Source organism: Scatophagus argus, chromosome 18, assembly GCF_020382885.2.
Source record: "Scatophagus argus isolate fScaArg1 chromosome 18, fScaArg1.pri, whole genome shotgun sequence".
NCBI classification, from domain to species: domain Eukaryota; kingdom Metazoa; phylum Chordata; class Actinopteri; family Scatophagidae; genus Scatophagus; species Scatophagus argus.
This window is the reverse complement of record NC_058510.1, coordinates 18765459-18781889: the sequence shown is the minus strand read 5'-3', so window position 1 is coordinate 18781889 and position 16431 is coordinate 18765459. Positions and strand designations below refer to the sequence as shown.

The 16431-nt window shown below is 40.1% G+C and overlaps 1 non-coding gene across 1 annotated transcript; it reads left to right on the top strand.

Annotated features, from left to right (window-relative positions):
* The first annotated feature begins 1467 nt into the window (after positions 1-1467).
* On the top strand, positions 1468-1549 carry trnas-aga. Its single transcript has one exon. It is a non-coding gene; the product is annotated as a tRNA-Ser (tRNA).
* The last annotated feature ends 14882 nt before the right edge of the window (positions 1550-16431 follow it).

Sequence of the window (16431 nt, the reverse complement as noted above, 5' to 3'; positions counted from 1 at the left end):
AGCAACGCAAACACACGCACTTATATTTGACAAATGCACTACTTCCCTCCTGTTGTAATGAAATAAAAACATTTTGATACTACTACAATATTTATGGTTAGCTTTTTATTCTGGAATTCCCTTTGGATCTATTATTTACTTTCACATAATATCTCTTACAGTCAACGTCTGCCATTACTACGATCACTCTTCTTAGATCAGAGCTGTGTTAAGTTACTTCGCTGCTTCACATTAAAAACATTCAACTAGTGAAACACGAGGGGGCTTTCGTTGTGAAGCTTCCACTTGCCGTTTCACACGCAAGGGTTTCACGAGGAATCCAGGCACCTATGCAACATAAAGGGTTTATTTGCTGGTGGCTGAATTCTTTTAATCTTCTTAATGACTATGACATCAGGTGATTAACAATAAACACATCAGTTGCTATTCTTCAGTAGATCAGTACATGTGTCATTTCCAGTGTGTATAAAAATATTTCAGCTGAGGTTTAGAGTTAAAGTTAAGTTAAGTTAAAGTTAAATCATGCAGGCCTTCAGCTTGTTGTACTCAGGCTTTTTTTTTTCTTTGCCATCTCAGCAGTTATTTACATGTCTGTCAATGGGATAACTAAGGAAATTCGATTTGTAATAATTAAAATTGACATAGGACATCGTGTCATACAGCGATGGTGTCTATAAAATCACTTGCTCACCCTGCTGACAGACTGTGTGTTATAGACCAGCAGCAAACAGTTTGAGTGTATTTATCTGCAATGTGTTGTCGGAGGGCTCAGCAGCAGGTTTCCAATGAAACAAAACAGAGTGATGAATTAGGACGTAGTGGGATAGAATGAACACAGCTGATGGAGGGGTGATGAATGGCCTGCTGATGTTTGAATATCGCACACACAACGAGTCCACACACTCATTCATACACCTAATGTGGCAGCTAAATGCAAGGGATCTTCATTTGGAAAGGCAAGTCTCATATGGCTCTATTTTATAGTAGCATATGTCTGCACACATATATTTGTGTTAATGGTTTAATGGTGTCATGTTTTTTTTTTTACTGTTCCATTTAATTAAAACATGTTTTTTTTATTTTATTTTAATGAATGCACACATGTACTTGTAGTTGACACTAAATATTTCACATGTTGAATTAATCAGCCTATATTAGATACATAGTGATATGCATTACCTCTGGGTTGGGAGATTCACCATTTGTAATCACTTATCAACTACTTTGGAAATCAAATCGTCGCATCAGTCATTTTCAAGCAAAAATTTGCTTCTTCACTTTGGGTCCTTTTACACGATGCTGAGGATTTAAAAAAAAAAATTCAATTTGTTTTCTTGTGATTTTATGGGTCAAACAATTAACTGATAACAAAAAATAACTGGCAGGCCTACTGCATTTGTTTAATTTTTAGAATCTTCCCATGATTCCCTGTTGCATGGCATTACATTAGATTGCTTTGCATATTGTGTTGTCGTGGCCGAGTGGTTAAGGCGATGGACTAGAAATCCATTGGGGTCTCCCCGCGCAGGTTCGAATCCTGCCGACAACGATGGCCTTTAGTGGCAGCTGGTGTAAGTGATGAGGCTGGGCTGTAACAAATGGTTGTGCAGTTCTGTTAATGTTGCTTTTACTCTGTCAGTCATTTGCACTACTTTATACTGATGTTGATATCTTTTATTCTGACTGCTTTTTTATATTTATATAGCGTTGTTTATATTTATTTTGCTAGGTAATTGGGCTTATACCGGGACCGGGGAAACTAATTTCGTTCCATTCATGTTCTACATGTGTGAAATGACAATAAAGCTCCTTGAATCCTTGAATCCTTCTTGAATTACATTTATTACATTTACCAACTGTTGTATGCACTCTCACACATGTGCATTTGTATTCATGCATGCAAGTACAAACAAACAAAACAGGGATCCACTCATAAAAGCAGTGTTCCACAGTGCTATTCGTGCCACTTCTGTTGTCAAAAACTCCACAGGCTGCTTGCATCTGTGCGTTTAAACTTCTCTTCGCTGACTTTAATCTTAAAACTCTTGCCTCCTGCCTTCAGGATGAATGCAAGGAACAAAAGCCCCATCCGCTGATGTTGTTGTACAACCTGCAAACTTCATGGAGGAGAAGGTATATTTAAAACACTAACAGCTTGCTGGTTGTGCAAACTGCAAGTATTCAAGTATTTTGCAAGTGATGCTGGGCACTGGTGATGTCAGTGTCTCTCAACAAGAGTCCACTGTTGTTGTGAAAAAATGCCAGTTGTGGAAGATAACATGCACACATGTAAGCCTTTTGAGGCAAATAAAGTTGTCTTGTCTTGTCTACACTTACACAGGTACAGAACCAGTAAAGTCAAATTCCAGTATTTTTAAACCTTGACCCTGTATATACATATTTTGATGTGTAAATGATTCATATCTGCCAAAAGTTATGTTTTTGGGGGAAAAAAAGGATTTTATGTGTGTGTGTGTGTGCGTATTCCTGTGTTTACAGTCACATTGGGAGGAGCTGCCTTACTTATGGGGACAAATTCAAGGCCTCATAACGTAAATCATTAAATATTTTGTTTATTGAGGGCTGAGGTTAAGGTAAGGGTTATGATTAGGCAAGTAATGTTAATTGTTAAGGTGGTGGCCACATCTCCAGGAAACAAAGTCTATGTAATGTCCCCACAAGCGATGGTAACATGACTGTGTGTGTGTGTGTGTTTGACCAACTTCTTCCCACCAACTCTACAACACACCTGACACTTATCACCTGCAATCAACTCCACCTCTGCCCAGCAGTATTTAAGGACCAACTCATTCATCCCTCAGTTTATTAATAAACTTATCAACTGAGCTTTAACCTTTGAATTAGACTGTTTATGCTTCTTTGGTCCAGTTCTTTGGTAAAACATGACAAATTGAATGTAGTAGTTTTACTCTAAAGCGTAGGCAGGTCTTTGTTTATGACCAGGACCTGGGAAAACTAGAGATTCATAGTGAATGTCTGTGTGATGATTGATTCTGCTGTATGTACAAGAAGGCAAACATTACTAACAGTGCTACAGTCTACATCTCAACAAATTCCATCTGCTGGGAAAGACACATGCAGGTTTTCACTGACAGTGTATAAAAGACACTGGGTGTGTTAATTTTTGAAATCAAAAAAGAGTTTCAGCATGAATTTGAGTGGTCTGTGATGTACATTCAATGGCAATAGTAAACTCCTAGTCAGTCAGTGCTTGGATTAAAAACAATGATATGTTGGTTTGGTACATTTCATAATCTCATAAACATTTCTATGTATGTGCAAGTTGACTCTGATCAGGTGATGGAGACATTGGTTGGTAGTGATGAAGTCATTAACCGTGCAGCAATGCAGTCCAGTTCTGTCCTCTCAGGAAGGAGCTGAAGAGCCGTATGGCCTGTGGGACAAATGACCTCCTTCACCTGTCAATGGAGCAGGACAGAGACATCCTGCATGTGCTCCTCTGCCTATTTAAGATGCTGTGCAGAGGGTGATGGACACTGTTCATTATGGACCTGAGTTTGTTCAGAGTTTTTTCCTCTGCCACAGATGTTAGGGAGTCCAGCTCTGCCCCCACTGCAGATCCTGTTTGTGATGTAATTGCAGTCCCAGCAGCATGTAGGTCTGGACAAACTCCACACAGTCCCCATCGATGGATACCTGATGCTGGTAGGGCCTGGGTCTCTGAAAGACCACCACCATCTCTATGGTTATGGGGGTGTTGATGTGTAGGTGGTCAGACCTGCACCACACCACAGAATCCTTGAACACTTGAGCACAGTTTTGTCACAACATAGAACTGAAAATTGAAACATAAAGAGGATGAGAGGATGAAACATCTTCAACAACCTAAAAGAATGACCCAGGTCCATTGGCAGCCATACATGCCCATGCCATCACACTACCTCCACCATGTTTGACAAATGATATGATATGCTTAGGAATCTTTCCTTAGGATACTTTTCTCTTCCCATAGTTCTGGTACTAGTTAATCTTGGTTTCATCAGTCCAAAGAATCTTATTCCAGAACTGGGCAGGCTGTTTTAGGTGTTTTCTCTTAAAATCATATGTGGTGTTTCTGTTACTGAGTGTTACCAATGGTCTGGACCTTGCTGTGAAGCCTTTGTATTGCATTTCATACATAAAGCCATTTCTTGACTGTAGACTTTGACAAGGATGTGCCTACCTTCGCAAGAGTGTTCTTGACTTGACTAAATATTATGAAAGGGTTTTTCTTCACCAATGACAGAATTCTGTGGTCATCTACTTCATTTATCTTCCATGGTCTTCCAGGTTTATTGGTGCTGCTAAGCTTGCCAGTTAATTCCTTCTTTTTTAACAATGTCCCAAACTGTTGCTTTGGCCACTCCCAATGTTTTTGCTATCTCTCAGATGGGTTTATTTTGTTTTTTCAGACTAATGATGGCCTCATTTACTTGCATTGACACTGACCTCATGTTGAGTGTTCCATTGTACAGCTACCAAATGCAAATATAACACCAACTCTAGACCTTTATCTGATTTGTCATGAACTAACGAGGGAATAGACCACGCCCAGTCATAAAACTGCTTGGCAGCCATTTGTCCCATCATTTATGAGCCACCAAAAATGGCAATGGGTTTATAAAAATGGCTAATTCCTAAATGGTTAATGCCAGTCTTTTGTCAGACCCCTTGAATTAAATCTGAAAGTCTTGTTGTTGGGTCCCTGTGATCTCTGTACAGGAGCTGTGGCCCAGCGGTGGTGGTCCCCTTTCCCCGGTGGTGGTTTTTCTTCACATCCTTATTTCATTGGATTGTAGTGTCACGGGTGTGTAGGTTGCTCCCAAACTGTCACAGTCTATGGGAAAATCCAAAGTTCTATACCATTCCAAATAGCCCAAGCTGTTCTAAAGCATCCTAATTACCCTGATTTATTGAGAACAGCAGTTTTAATCAACTCAACAGGTGAAAAATAGCAGCTCTGCAGTTGGTTTGTGAACAGTCATGACTAAGACAAATGATTGTGGCTGCTCACAAGTCAGGAAAGGGCTATAAGGCCATATCTAAATGTTTTCAAGTATTATTAAAAAATACAAAATGTTCCGCACCGTGGAAAATCTCAGAGGATGTGGTCGGAAGCCAAAAGTGACACCTGTGCTGGCCAGGAGGATAGTGAGAGAAGTGAAAAAAAAATCCAAGGACCACCACCGTCCTTGTGAATCTGGGCTCTGCTGGTGGCAACATCTCAAGGCAGACATTCCAACAGACACTACACACTGCTGGGTTCCACGGACGCAGAACACTTCTCTAGATAAGGTGCACAAAAGCCTTTGCAAATGCTCATCTGGACAAAGAAGAAGACTTTTGGTTTTCTGTTTTATGGTCAGATGAAACTTGAAATTGAATTGTTTGGCCACAATGATGCATTTCATTTGGCGTGAAAAAGGAGAAGCCTTCAACCCTAAGAACACCATCCCAACTGTCAAACACGGTGGCGGGAACCTAATGCTTTGGGGGTGTTTTTCAGCCAATGGACCAGCGAACCTAATCACAGTAAACAGCACCATGAAAAAAGAACAATGCATCAAGATTCTCAACAACAACTTCAAGCAGTCTGCAGAGAAACTTGACCTCGGGCACCAGTGGACATTTCAGCATAACAACGACCCAAAACACAGGGCAAAAGTGGTGAAGAAATGGTTAGTGGACAAAAACATTCAGTTTTTGCAGTGGCCCAGCCAGAGTCCTGACTTGAATCCAATTGAGAATCTGTGGAGGGAGCTAAAGATCAGGGTGATGGCAAGGAGACCCTCCAGCCTGAAAGAGTTGGAGCTCATCGCTAAAGATTAATGGGCAAAAATACCAGTGGAGACATGCAAAAAGCTGGTTATTGGAAGCATTTGCTGTAATAGTCAGTAAAGGCTTTTCTACTGATTATTGAGAAGGGTATGAATTATTTTGGACATGCCACTTTTTGTTCAAATGTAAATAAAAGCTGAGAATTTTTTTTTTCCACAATGATCCCTCTTGTACATCATCTTATTATCTTCTGGGAGATGCCTGTGTCCTTTCCAAACAAGAAAAAAACTTGCTGGTTGAATAAAAGTAACTTGAAGTCAAAATTTGCTAGGGGTATGAATAATTTTGAGGTTGACTGTACATATGCAAACAAAAATTCTCAATGATAAAGTTTAACAAATCCAGGTACAGATGATCCCTCAGTGATGATGATCACTTGTGTGCTGTCCTATGTATATCCACCTCAGATGTTCACCCTGACATTAGGGCACTTGCTCCAGCCCCAGACAGGCTAGATTGCTCTCATTGAACAAGAAAAAAGAACCGAGGTAAAACAAACAAACAATGCTAGGTCTATTTATTGCTTTTTTTTTTGTATAAAGTTAATGTGATGCTGGTCTTTAAAATACTTGAGTTTTTGTGTAGAGTTGTGATGCACATTTTTCAAAACTGTTTTTGTGACTGTTCAATAGATAGTGGTAGAATTTTGTCATTGTCATTGTCATGTTTAATTAAGTGTTTTTTTATAAAGAGATATAATATATATTGGGCAGAACTGAGTTAAGTGTATTGGTCCGGCCCTCTACAACCATCCCAGTTTCTCATGTGGTCCCTTGGTGAAATGAATTGCCCAACCCTGCTCTAGAGGCTTGTGAAAAGGTGAGCACCCCCCTTCTCACGGTCTCCCACGAGGGACGCGGTTTTGATAACGTGGCCTGCGAGGCAGCGTCGGACCGTTAAAATTAAGACTTTTCGGACTTTGTGGCGCATGTATACGCGGATGCGTGTGCGCGCACGCATACACAAACTCGCAAGCACACGGAGAAATGGACTCTGTCGTCAGTTTATATATGTTTTAAATGCTTGGTGACATGTTTGGCGTGGCGTACGCCATGGATGCTTCGGCGCTGTAAATTCAGCCCGCTGCATCGCTCACTCACTACAACCACAACTCACCCATGTCAGTTTTCTCCCCGGTTTAGCATCCAGGCGTGTGGTGAGGTACCCACTACTCGTCCACCTCTTCATTTCAGTTTGTAAAGACTCTGGTTTTTCATACACTCACAGTCACCTGCACTCCTGGTCCGGCTCCACTGCTCCTCTGCGGAAGCACGCGCCGCTGCAGGGGCGGACTTTATTGGGCACAGGGCAAGGGGGCACGGCCCATTGCACTCAGGGGGTTTTTATTTTTCTATGGTATTGGCTATGTGGTGTTTGTGAAAAATTATTGTATGGTGTGTAAATACTTGGTGTGTGGATAAATTGAATAATGCATTATTTATTTATTTTTGTATTTATTTATTATGATTAGTGTATTAAATGGACCATTATGTTTGTTGGTAGTCCCCTCCATAATGGTTTGGACCGTTTGGGCTCAACAAGCAGCCCTATTTAAAGGAGCCTCATTTTGCACTTCTTGTTCCTTGGAGAACTACCATGTGCTACTGTGAGTGTTTGCTATTGCTGTTTTTGATTCCTGCATTTTGTCTGGCTGTAAAAACCTTGTGTTCCGGGAGAATAAAAGGGCTTTTCCTGGCACCTGACGCTTTACTGCCTCCTACTTTCAACCTCTTCCACCTGAATCCGATCTTGCTGAGATCCCGGTATTCGGGGAGACCACTCTGGTCCCTCACAAGGCTATTGTCTGATAATATCCCCTGTAGTTTAGCAGGGAGATGTATGGCGAGATATTTTCTCCAGAAAGCCCAGCAGCATCTCTACTTCCTGCAAAGGCTGAGAAAACCCCCCTCATCTTCCAGCCCCCACTCTGACCACATTTTAGAGGGTCTGTCCAGAGTGTCCTGAGCAGCTGCATCACTGCCTGCTTTGGGAACTGCACCATCCAGGACTGCAGCTCCCTGCAGCGGATAGTGAGGACAGTTGAGAGGATCATCGGAGTCTCTCTCCCCTCCATCACTGACCCTTACACCACACAGTGCATCCACAAAGCAATCAGCATTGTAGATGACACCAGTCATCCCTCACACACACACACACTCCTCACCCTCTTGCCATCTGGAAGGAGGTACCAGAGCATTCAGTCTATCACTACCAGACTCCGAAATAGTTTCTTTCCCCGAGCCATCAGACTTCTAAGTTCTCAAAAACAGGGCTGACATAGTCATACACATACACAAACATACACACACACTCAAAACACACCAAAACAAACGCACACCCCAAACCTACACACCTCTGCACTATATGCATTTTAAGTAGCAGTAGTCTTTTGTGTAGCTGCACGTAGCATCCTGAAGGAATGCTGTTTCGTTGCTCTCTGTACTACACATACATAGCTGTAATGACAAATAAAGCTCCTCGAATCCTTAAGATAAATAAATAAAACTCACCAAAACCGTTGTCCAGTTATTTCTGGACAAACTAAGACGGTTATTCCTTCTCACGTAATCAGAGTTGAGGCATGACTTGCTTCAAGTATGCAGGATCTTACTTTTTTCATTATGTCATAACAGAAAATCTACTCTGTTTCATGTCATCAGATGAGTGTTTTTCATATCCTTCACGCTGCAGACTATGTGTGTCACAGTGGAAAAACTTTTCCCCCCACAGACTAAAGTCAGAAGCTGATCACTCCCCTCCAAGCCATTCCAAATAGGATGTAATAAATCTCTTTTCCCTGAGATGTGTGCTTAAATGTCCTTGCTGATAAATGCAGGCCTTCATCCATGCCCAAATGCATTCTGTTAGAAAGATGAACAGTAGCAAGTGGTGGGAAAAGAGGTGGAAAGGGAGGGAGGGAAGGATGAATGGGGAGGAGAGGCAAGAAAATGTCAGTTTCTAATGTAGATGGCTTTGACAGAGCATCTCTTGGCTGGAACAGCTAGCAGTGAATGAAATGCATCAAGAGATGTTATATTAACACGGGAATGGGAGAGACGGGGAGAAAGAAAGTTAGAAATCTATTTCACTGTCATTTGTCTTGTCTCAGCTCCATATGGCACCTTGGTTTGGTTCCTTTTATCCTGTCAGGTGAGCTCGTTCTCACCTTTCTCCCCTTTTTTCTTATCTATTTCCCTATCTCCCGCTCTCTTGATACCTCTACTCTTCCAAGCTCTCTTCTATTTTACACCTTCTCTTACCTCTGTCTGCTCCCCACTCAAACACCTGCTCTCTGCTTCGCCTCTCCACCCATTTCTGCTTCTTTCACTCTGGCCTCCTCTCCTCTGTCTCCTAATTTTCCCTCACATCCATGCTATTACCACTTTCTTCCTGTGTTATCCTATTTAACCCTTGTATTATGTTGAAAAAAAATGACGTTGATTATGTTGCGGGTCATTTTGACCCGTACTGTGTAAATCAACTAACAGTAAAACAAAAACAGGTTAAACCAATAACATCTTTATTTTAGATTATAGGAACATATAGAAAAGAGACATACAATATATTTTTAATCCCAACACTATATTTAAGAACTATTTAATTTTAAAACCAATAACATCTTTATTTTAATTTTCCTCTCTTCACGAACACTTTTGTTTGTCATTTGACTTTCCCCATTTTCAATGTTCAACATTTTCATTGTTCTCCACACGATGGACAGAATGTAATTGTGTGCTTTCTGCAGATGTAATTCTTGCATTTCACACAACAGGTACTTGTTTTACTGTCATCTCGGGGGGGACAGACCTGGCATCTCTTCCGTTTCTTCACACCTGTATCTAATGGATCCATTATAGATTGGTTGGGTGACGTGAGCTTGACCTTTTCAATGACAGCCGCAGCTGCTGGGGTTTTAGGTGGCCTGGCTCGACTCTGCATATTAGGAGTAACAAGTGCTTTGCCGAGTTGTTCCAGGAAAAGCCGACGTCGGAACAATTTTCCGGCATTCCATTGTTGGTTGATTTCAGTCCACAGGACATAGGCATTGTAAGCAGACACATCCACAATGTTATAGAAAATCACCAAGGGCCAACGGGCAGTCTTGCGCTGGCAGCTGTATGTTGCTGTGTTTTGCATCACAAGCTACCCATATTTTGATGCCATACTTGGCGGGCTTGTTGGGCATGTACTGTCGGAAAGGACAGCGCCCCCTGAATGGAACAACAGTAACATGGGGACCAGGATTGTACAACAAAGGCAGAATTTCAACCCATTTATCCCATACATCTCTGATCGCAGCTAACTTGTCTCTTTCACGTCGACCAGCTCTTGTGTCGCAGTTGTCAAATCGGATCACACGAGATATCATGTGAAATGTCTCCAGAGACATTGTTGCTCGAAAGATTGGCCTTCCATTCTCTTCGTTCCACAAACTTGCAGTTGCTTCTCCCCTTGACCTGTACACTCCAGCTAATACCAGAATTCCGATGTAAGCATGCAAGTCAGTCTGATCCAGTGGCTTCCATTTCTCTTGAAATACACGCCTCCCCTCCAAATTGGTCATGTCCAGTATAATCTTCTCTATTGGCGATATGAAGAGCTGAAATGCTGATTGAATATCATCAACTCGTGTGACAGCAAATCGTGTAGGACCGGGAGTCATTTTGATGACATTGGAAGATGACAGTCTACCTCGGCTTTGGTGTGGTGATGTTGACCATTTTATATTACCATCTTTTGATGTCCATGTCCCCTCTGCTTTATGATGATTGCTGCATTCCTTGGTTTTCAGCTGATGGAGATCCAACGGCAGACTCGTCCTCTGAATCCTCATCGGAAGAAAATTGACAATCTGGATCATCAATAACATTGTCCTCAGTCTCTGAAAGATCCTCTGTCTCTGAAATCTCTTCCTCTGCATCACTATCCCAGTTCAACATCAGTGCCACAGTTTCTTCAACTGTAAAACTTCTGGAGCTCATTTTGGTGTGTTTGTCAAAGAGATGACATGAGAACAGTGACAAGCACAAGGGTGAGAAAGTTCCTCCTCCATTCACACCTGGGCCTCTGTTTCAAAATACAAATAATTTGGCAATCTAAACAAAGTATATCAAAGAGATCAAAGTGTTTAATTTGGATCTAAACAGCTATTTACCCACATTAAAGTGTCCGGGTCAAAATGACCCGCAACATCATCTTCGTATACAAACTCTGCACAGACATTTTACTACACATCAAAGAGTCCAGATTTTACACACCAGTTCATGACCCAAGATGAGGAAAAGTCACAAAATTGCAGGACGAAAAAGAAAGGATAACCAGTACTTTGGTCAACATGAAAACTGAAATGGGTCAAATTGACCCGTAACATAATACAAGGGTTAACCTCTGTTCTTTGACAATGTTTTTCTCTTTCATCATTAGCATAAGCAGTGCTAGTGGAACACATTTTTTCCAAACACAGTTTTAATATTGGCCGCAGTACAAGTCTTTCAGCCTACTCAGCCTACCCATGTGATTGAAGAGTAGGTGAGGGTGGACAGCACACATTGAGCAGGCGCATATATATTATTATTGCTATAATTGTTATTAGTTTAGACCTCAAATTGATGGAAAGATTGATCGTCGCTGCCCCATGAAAAAAAAACGACGTATCTCCAATGACGTGCGGTTATTTGCGATCCTCCAGTCTCATTTTTATGTCCCACCAAACTTGATTGCAGTTAATACATTATGCTAACTAAAGCTTTTGGTTCGCATTTTATATTGAAATCAAGATAAATCATGGGTAAATTGAAATCTGATATTGATGTGCACACATCAATTTGACTGATGGTCATATAAATACCCAACACATCAGTTGCTAGGGAGGAATGCGGAGTGTCAAAAACGTAAAAAGTGGAGATACGTTTTTTTCGTCGGACAGCAACGATAAAACAAGTAATATATTTATATAAGATTTATTGCAAATGTTTGTGCAAATCAACTTTAATCACTCGATACTGGAAAATCTACTGAAGCATTTTATGGCTATAGAGTTACCATTCAAAACTTCATGCTTGTCACCATTTTTCATTGTGTGGGTAGCAATGCAGAAAAAACAAGCACATCCAACAACAGGAAGAAGATATGATGAAAAGAAAACACATGTCATATTTTTATTTTACAGAGACGGCAGGGAGCAATGGACTTTCCATGGCAACATTCACAACATGGGCTGACTGACGAAAAACCTTTCAGATCTTTTTTTTCTCCAGGTTTCTGTAAATTTAATTGAACTGAACTGCGGAGAACATTAAACATACATGTATTTACACATATGTGTTATTTTGAGCTAGTTTAAAAGGTCACCATTCAGACCCGGTGGGTCTAATCAGGCTAGCAAATTATATGCAACAGTCAAAACTATTAAAAGTATATAAGCTTTATTTTGACACGTGGCTCGTTTGTATGACAAAACTTCAGTGGTTGAGTGAAAATGCTGGAGCCATCATGTGATATTTGTATGTGTAGAAAAAGTAATCAGAACTGCAAAATATTGTTTTTTCTTCTGACATTAACGCCCAACATGTAGGTAAGTAGTGAAGCTGTAATCATTTCTACTGAACAAACTGGCCTTGCACATTTGAAATAAAATAACCATGAAGCGATGTTACTACACAAAAGGACATGTTTTATGCTTACATGGGCTGAGCATAAAGATTCATACACTCTGTTTTCCAAAATGTCATTTTCAGATATAAATCTAAAGAAGAAGAATCACTTTATTGGCAGCATATATATTTTTACATACACAAACTGAATTTGTCTTCTGCATTTGACCCATCCTGAGTTGTACTGCGAGCTCGAGCTTCCTGGTAAGCCACTCATAAACAAGCTGTTCTCAAATGAAATAATAATTGGACAAGTACACTTATTTTGGATATGAGTGGGGTATTTAACGTTTACAGTTGTTTTCCAATTTTTGTTTCAGAGCTCTAACAGAGGTGATGTATCATTTTCTGTCGTGGACTTTTAAACCATGTCATGAGTTGAAAATCAAGTCTGGTAAAATGAGGAAAAGTCATTAACTTTTTAAGAGGCTATCAGAGGCTCATAACGCAAAGTTAGGTGACAACATCAGGGATCAAGTCCTTATTGTTTCCGTTTTTGATGTGCTTTCAAACGTGCAACGTGACAAAAATATTTGTTATCAAATGAACACAAACTGAATTATCACACAGATTCAAGGATTCAAGGAGCTTTATTGTCATTTCACACATGAGGAACATGAGGTGGAACGAAATTAGTTTCCCTGGTCCCGGTATAAGCCCAATAACCTACAAAATACATAACTATTATAAATATAAAACAGCACTATATAAATATAAAAACCAGAATAAAATAAATAAATAAATAAAAAAATTTAAACAATATATATAAAACAAAATAAAAAATTTTAAAAAATATATAAAAAATAAAATAAAAAAATAAAATAAAAATATAAAAAAAATAAAATAAAATTTTAACAGTGTCAGGGATGACAACAATATTTACAGCGGTATTGTGCAAATGACAGAGTAGTGCACATGAAAAGAGTTGTGCAAAGTTCTGTGCAAGATGGCTGCATTGTGCAACGTTCACAAAAAGTACAGAAAGGGGGCTTAAACCCGAGAGCGTGAGAAGCCACTGCACTACTGCGCGCCGCCATCTTGAAGTAAGGAATAACTTTTACTGTAACATGTTGGGGGGATTCCTCCTCCATGTTGTGATCAGGAAAAATGTTTTTTTTTTTTCCTTTTTCACGAGTCTGAAATATGGACACCTATTGTTATTGAATTTCAGATGATTTATATTTGTCAAGTCAGGTTAAAATCATCCATACCAAGAGCCCTTCCCAACTTGTGCAAAAGTTTTAGAACAATAGACCAGAGGATACAAACAAAGACTTTTAAAAATGAAGCACCGACTTAAACACATTCGTGCTCCACTCCAACATGCATGCGCACACGTGCACGCGCACACACATCCATTATACACACACGGAGCATGTTGTTGTGTTGTTGCCTCATAGACCAGAGACTGCAGCAGCTGTCAGCGTGTTAGTGTGTGAGATAAAACCAGGAGGCTCAGTGGTACAGCAGGGATCTGAAGTGCCGATTAATTAGGATGAAGAAAAAGTGTGTGTGTGTGTGTGTGTGTGTGTACACTGCAAACCCACAGCATCAGCACAGATGTGGAGAGCAGTGTTTTTTAAAAGTGTGGCCTGGGACTAAAAAGAGCTTGTTTTGAGTAGAAATACTATTTTTTTTTTCTGTTTTCACAATGATCTGATTCCAGGTTGAGATATTTGTCATTTAGCCCTGTGGCTGAAATATTCCTAAAAACAAAATCGAATTCTTAATGTTTTATCTTGACGCAACTTTTGCTCTGTGGCGTATCTTCTGACAGTATTTATTGATTTAAAAAGCCTTGAGGATCAATGTTACCTGCACCAGCCACATTAATAGCACTAATACTTATCATCATGAACTTGTGGATAAGTAATGTCAGAATCACCTAGTTTGCATTTGTTGTAACTGGAACGAATGTTCTACTGCATATTTAAATTCTGCATTTTAATGCAGCATTACACTGTGCTAACCACTACAACCTGCCTCCGAGGCTTTGGCAGTATATTTGCCAAGCTTAATTTGAAGAATACCTAGGAGGAAAGGAATAAGACTTGAGTGGAGAAGCAGACTATTTGTGTTTCACCTGCTCGCAGCACTCATTTATGCAGAACAAATCCAGTGAGGGGAGTCTTCACCTGAGTCAGTCCAAAACACAGAGAACGTTTTCAAACACATTACCACAGTCTTCCCAAAGTCCGCTTTTTTCTTTGCTTAAACCTCCCTTTTTTCTTCATTGCACTTTTACATCAGTAAAATGAATTAATAAAATGAAAATTGTTAAAATGCTTCCTATTCACTGGTAAGATCTTTTCTTTGGGGTTGGGAGTGCAAGGTTGTGGTCATCAGATTGCATAAGGTCATGCTGATTAATGGAGCTGATGACTGCTGTAGGTCAAGCTCTAAAGATGCTGGATCCTACAATTCCCATTATGCAACCTGATAGCCTTTTTTTGTTCGTTTGTTTGTTTTGTTTATTTACTTTATTAATCCCAAGCTGGGAAATTACTTCTCTGCATTTAACCCATCACTGATTGAAACACACACACATGCAACATGCAGTGAAACACACACAGGAGCAGTGGGCTGCATCAAGCACCCGGGGAGCATATTGGGGGTTAAGTGCCTTGCTCAAGGGCACATCAGCGTAGGAGTAGGGGAGCATTTTTCCCATTAATCACTCCACCACACCCAAATTTTTCCTGCCCGTCCGGTGGGGGAATCAAATCAGCGACCTTTCAATCACAAGCCGCTTCTCCAACCTCTAGGCCACGGCTGCCCCCGTGGTCTAGAATTCACAATCCCCAAAGCCCAGTCTGAAGTGATCCTGGTGGCATCAGCATGGAGTTATTTCCTCAGACTTGACCAGAGCAACAGACATTCTAAAACTGTTTTAACAGGCTGAGTAGAACTAACCAAGACTAGTAAACTAATGGCATGTGTGTTCCGTTAGATTACATGTGTGTTGATGCCAAAACATTACAAATGTTATTTGCTCAGACTTTGCACTGTATTACACCTCAAACCTTTGTACAGGTTTCACAAACATTTTATTACAATCAACAGAATCTGAAATGTTCTTTTCCTGAATAATTTTTAGGACCATGACAGCAAAGGACAAGACCCCTTCAACCTTGTCTAACAATTTCTCCTTCACCTCTTTGCACAATTTCCCTTGAGCCTCTCTGGCATCTAGAGAACCTCAAGTACCAAACACACTAACACAAACAGCAGTCAGCATTTTTTTTAAAAATTAGGCTGATTTAAGAATACATTGAGCACAAAAACGTATTCTAACATGTAAAAGAAAAAAATCTCAGGTGATGTAGTGTACAGAGTTATACGTATGGGTCAAGCACAAAAATTTCCTCTAAGAAACTATTGTTTCACATTGTCACATATGTAATGCAACTTAACATACTTATTTTAACCCGCAGCATGATCTTTTCCTAAACTCGATCAAACCTATTTCACAACCACGTTTTTATTTACTCTTACCGTGACAATGAAGGGTATTTAAAAGTGGTTTGCTATGTATACACCATCCCGTGATATCATGGCTAACATCTGTGATCAGGGTCTATTGGCTGACTTGATGAAATAAGGCTTGAGAGTTGATTTAAAAAACAAAACAAAAGCTCGTCTAAGTGTACTTCAGTTCAGTTCAGCTTTACAAGCAGCAACAAGTCCTTCGATGGACTGTTTTGCTCTGGGTTTTGCCCTTCAGGCTACATACAGACAGCCAGAAATAGCCACAACTAAATTCAAGCATAGTTTTTTGTTTGTTTGTTTTTTTAAATTAGTTGCTTTATTCATTTCTCAAACCACCATCATTATAGAAAACCTAACAACCAAATTTTCCTCTATTTTTTGTATATGTTGCAAATACGTCTATGTATCAGTTTACACATTTGCTTCTGTG